The 4616-nt window shown below is 41.1% G+C and overlaps 1 long non-coding RNA gene across 1 annotated transcript; it reads left to right on the top strand.

Annotated features, from left to right (window-relative positions):
- Positions 1–1776: 1776 nt before the first annotated feature.
- Positions 1777–4009, top strand: LOC104950834 (uncharacterized). The gene is made up of 3 exons (XR_798965.1): positions 1777–1896; positions 3811–3837; positions 3923–4009. It is a non-coding gene; the product is annotated as an uncharacterized lncRNA (long non-coding RNA).
- Positions 4010–4616: the final 607 nt, after the last annotated feature.

The following is a 4616-nucleotide window of genomic DNA, read 5'->3' as shown; positions in this document are numbered from 1 at the left end:
AAGTCAGATCATCACCCTTAGCTATTTTAATTACCTCTCAAACTACCTAAACTAGTTATAAATATGTTTATTTTTACTGTCGGGTCACTCATTACTGGATCAGCTGCTGCATGAGACAGAGACTGACGCTGTCAGAAGAGAGGGAGGAAAAACAGAGGCTCCGTGTATTTTATTATTACATTCGTTATTCATTTGTTTTAAAGCTCAATAAATAGCAAAGACCGGCACTTTAAAATTTTGTCCGGAAGATTTAAACTAATACACGTTGACTGGCGAAAAACTCTGCCCGGTTCCCTCGGCCCCCACCGCAGAGAATAAACAGAAGAAGGGCAACCATGACAACCATGCTTCTTCGCTGCTTTTGTGGAGGAAGTTACAGCGCCACGTACAGGCTCCTGCATATGTACTGCAGCTTCTCCAGCGGTTGGAGCTAAACGGAGCTGTCTCGTGTGGACAAACACTCTCCGGTTAACATTGTGTGTGGACGGAAGCTTTTTTGCGTTTGCGTTAATCCTATGCGTTTAGCCGTATGCGTCCTCGTGTGGCCGGGGCCTAACTTATGGCAACACAAAAAAAAAGGTGGGAGCAGTGGATTGATGTCGGTGTTCTGGCGATTTACTCGGAAGGCTTCAGTCGAAGCTGCTGGGAGTCCCAGCAGCTTCTACTAAAGCCGTACCCAAATCTCTAAAAACGGGGGTACAACGGAGCTGATCCAGAATTGCTGCTGATATGACGTAAATCACGATGTCTAAAATGCATGATCTGTTTGGTATTTTGAGCAAAACACATCATAGACATGATTTTTATATATTTGAGACTCATAATATATGCCTAAAAATAGCCTAATAGGAGACATTTAAAACACTGATGAGAGCACACTATTCCCCCGTGTTTCAATTTCCATTAAGGTACCCTGGCTGTGATTTTTCATACAAGTAAACAAAGTGCTATTCAGCTAATGTTTCTTGCAGAAATGAATCATCCCCTGAGGTCGAGTGCATTTTATCCTCCATAGAACACTTGATAACAGTGTACTTCTTCTTTGCCTTTTGTTGGCTTATTTATTTAAGCAAATGCATTAGTAATAAAGGGGGTTTTAAAATCAATGTTACTTGTGTCCTCAAGTGGCTTATTGAGAGAGTTAAACATCATCTGCTGAAACCGTCTTAAAGTTCAAAGGTTTAAACGTTTTTATTTGTCATATACTCGATAAATATCGTTTGCAGGCTTACTTTCTATGTACGCAATACACACTTAACATAACAGTTAAAGATATAAAAATAGTGCCATAGCAAAATGGTTCAAGTAATTTGAAACGTGTGTACATATAAACGGTACGGTATAATAAATACTGTTAACTGTAACAATATATAAATCAGTGGATATGAGGGACAAACAGATACACAAATAACCAGCATATTATTAATATGCGTAAGTGGTGACACTTCACAGAGCTAAGGAATTGAACAGAAACTGTCCCTGAGTCTGGTGGTTTGGTTCAGATGCTGCAGGACCCAACAGCTTGTTGCTGTGGAGATCTGACGAATACAGCTTTGTTTTTTTATTTATTCTGTCAAACTACCTCTAAAGATACTCCAAAGAACCAGTCCCACTCGGAAAGATGTATTTATTTGTACTTGACTGCTGCCTACATTACAGCGACACATTTTCACGTACAAAAAGATAACTAATATTATATGAATCCTTTCTAAAATCCGTAACTATGTATTTGTGGTCTACTGTTTTGAGAAGGTAATTTTCCAACTTTTGTGTATTTTTTGACTTTCAGCTAAACACATCATCAAGATTGATGGGAAAGCAGGACTGTTCAAAGGGCTCGGTCCCAGGCTCTGTGCCGGCTCCATCGGAACCATAGTGCACAGCAGAGTACTGCAGGTAGGACTGAATACATCGTACTGTAGCACACATTTAGCTGGTTCCTCAGATAGAAGTAAGGATACAGTAATGGTAATACAGGGTGTCTTAAAAAGTATTAAAAGCTGATAAATCAATTTAGCGAAAATTAAGGCTATTAAAAAGTATTAAACAGCATTTTCCAAGGTATTAAGAAGGTCCACAGCAACGACAACATGAAACACCCTTTAATTTACTGAAACGACATGTCGGGAAACTCCCTCAAGGCGGCCCCATGCATAGCGCGCCACTCCGCTCTCTTCTGTCCCCATCGAGAGAAGAGAGTCTGTCGATGGGGATCAAAGCTGTCCGGTCCCACATGCTAAGTTCTAGCCAGAAAGCCGTGGCGTTTAAGTCCCGACTCTCCTGATGGCCAATCCGTGCCTCCCCTGACTGCACGTCGCTGACACACACCGCTGCAGTGCAGGCTCTCTGCACGGAGGAGCCGCGGAGGAGCTGCGGAGGAGCAGCGGAGGAGCAGCGGAGTCCGGGCGATGCTGCTCCTCCAAGGAAGAGACACATGTTCACAAAGCCAAACTATATCCGGTCACAGAGATCTGCTATTTTAAAGTAAACACATATCGACCCTAAATATAGTCTATATTAAGAACGAGAAAAGTCTTACCATATATATCGTTTTTTGTAAACATATGACAAATGTGTGAGGGTGATGACGTCAGAGCATCGTCCTATGCCCCGGACAGCCCGGCCCAATTTAACCCCTGGGTATTTGTGAGGGAGCTCCTATATGGCATTACCCCGCTGAAGCTCACCAAAGTTTAACATATTTCATAGTTCAAAGTTTTGTCAATTGTTTTGTTTATTGGTCAAATACTGGTTTCTAATGGTTTCTGAGGAGTTTTACTGGAATGAAAGAGCACAGAGTACAGAAGCAACAAAGCAGCATACTGCATTAAACCTGACCTTCACAGAGAGGTTGAAGTTCATGTGGAAAGGAGGCTTCAGTAGTCTGTCTGCACTCTGTTTAGTTGTGCTATCTTACAATCAATATACCGTAATTTTCGGACTATAAGCTGCGCCTTTTTCCCCATTTTTCGACGCTGCGGCTTATATAACGGTGCGGCTAATCTATGGATTTTTACAGCTAACGGCCACTAGGGGACCTCCTAAATCTATGGATTTTACAGGTTACAGTCCACCACCTTTAACTCTATGGGCTCTATGGCCGGTCCGCGGACCCCCACCTTTAAGCGGCGGGTTCCAGCAGGAAAAGCTGGAGGCCGGAAAAGAGTGAGACGGGTAGCGCGCAAAAGTAAAAGTGGAACCGAGAGTGGTATGCCGCTGCTGCGGCTTATATTCAGGTGCGCCTTATAGTCCGAAAATTACGGTAGTAAATGTGAGGTAAAGTGTGTCGCCAATGTAACCGGTTAGAACTCAAAGTTGCGATGAGGTCTTAAAATGTATGGAAAGGGTCTTAAAAGGTATTACATTTGACTTCAGGATTCCTGCATATACCCTGTAATAATACAACACTTTTTTGTATAGCACCTTTCATTCAAGGAAGAAGCCCAAAGTGCGACAATAAAGCCTAATTAGCCCAATTTTTAAATACAATTTTTAAAAGATGGGTCTTTAATACTTTTAATCTTTATTTCAAGTGAGGCTGTTCCACATTTATTAATTAGGCTTTTTTTTGCATCATTTATAAACTGATTAGACTCGATGTGTGTAGGTTGATGTTAACCGCTCATCTAATTTAAATCAGGATTTATATGCAGCAAACTGATATCTGAACATCCTGAATGATGCCTGATAAATGGATTTCATTTAATGTTATTAAATTAAGAAGATTAAACTAATTTCTTAATGTAAAGTATTTATTCAGATCCTTATGAATCCTTCAGTTGTATCATATTAACCTCTAGTTTCTTACAGAAATGTCAGGAAGAAGGCACACTTCAGGTAAGAGTTTTTAGTCTGATTAATTGTTTGTGCCATTACAACATACTGTGATGTGGATGGTTCTGAGGTTTGTTCTGTTCTCCAGGTTCTGGGAGGTCAGCAGAAAGCTGCCGAGGGCTCCCTGCAGCACGTTGTTAATGAGGTACCATTCTCACACACTACACTTATACTGTGGGACTGACAGAATGCCATACTCTGTCTGTTTACTCTATAACACTGTTCAAATAATGACAGCCTATCAGAGTGTATTGAAGCCGGGCAAAGTCCTCCCACAACTCTCACTTCTCTCGTTGTAGTCGGCAAAAGGTTAGAAAAACTCAGGGTTTCTCAAAGTGCCAAACACAGTGACATCTGGTGGTTTATAAAACGTATAGCAGCCGTATCGCAACACTCATTTTTAATCGTCTTAGTTTGTGCTATAAAATTCCTGCAAGCATGCGTGTTCTTATTAAATCTGTAACACTTCAGTTCTGTGCTGCGTTAGCCCCCTAAACACACAACCCGCTAGCAGGTTTGAATGGCATGCTTGCTTCTAGGGATGCCAGCGATTTTTCGAATATTCGTTACAGTCTCCATAATCAAAAATTATTTTTTAACCCTCCGGTATCACTGTGGACGTTTTTGTCCATATGGGTCACTTTTCATTTTGCAATAACTTCGGTTGTGTTGGTGCAAATGGCCTGATTTTTTGTAACAAGGCTATTTTCTCGATCTATTTTGGAATTCCAATTTCAATTTTTCAAATCGGTCTTTAATTCACTGTGTAACAAATCGACTAC

This window comes from Notothenia coriiceps, unplaced genomic scaffold, assembly GCF_000735185.1.
Source record: "Notothenia coriiceps isolate Sejong01 unplaced genomic scaffold, NC01 NC01_scaffold00018200, whole genome shotgun sequence".
Taxonomy (NCBI): domain Eukaryota; kingdom Metazoa; phylum Chordata; class Actinopteri; order Perciformes; family Nototheniidae; genus Notothenia; species Notothenia coriiceps.
This window is presented reverse-complemented; position numbering and strand designations above follow the sequence as displayed.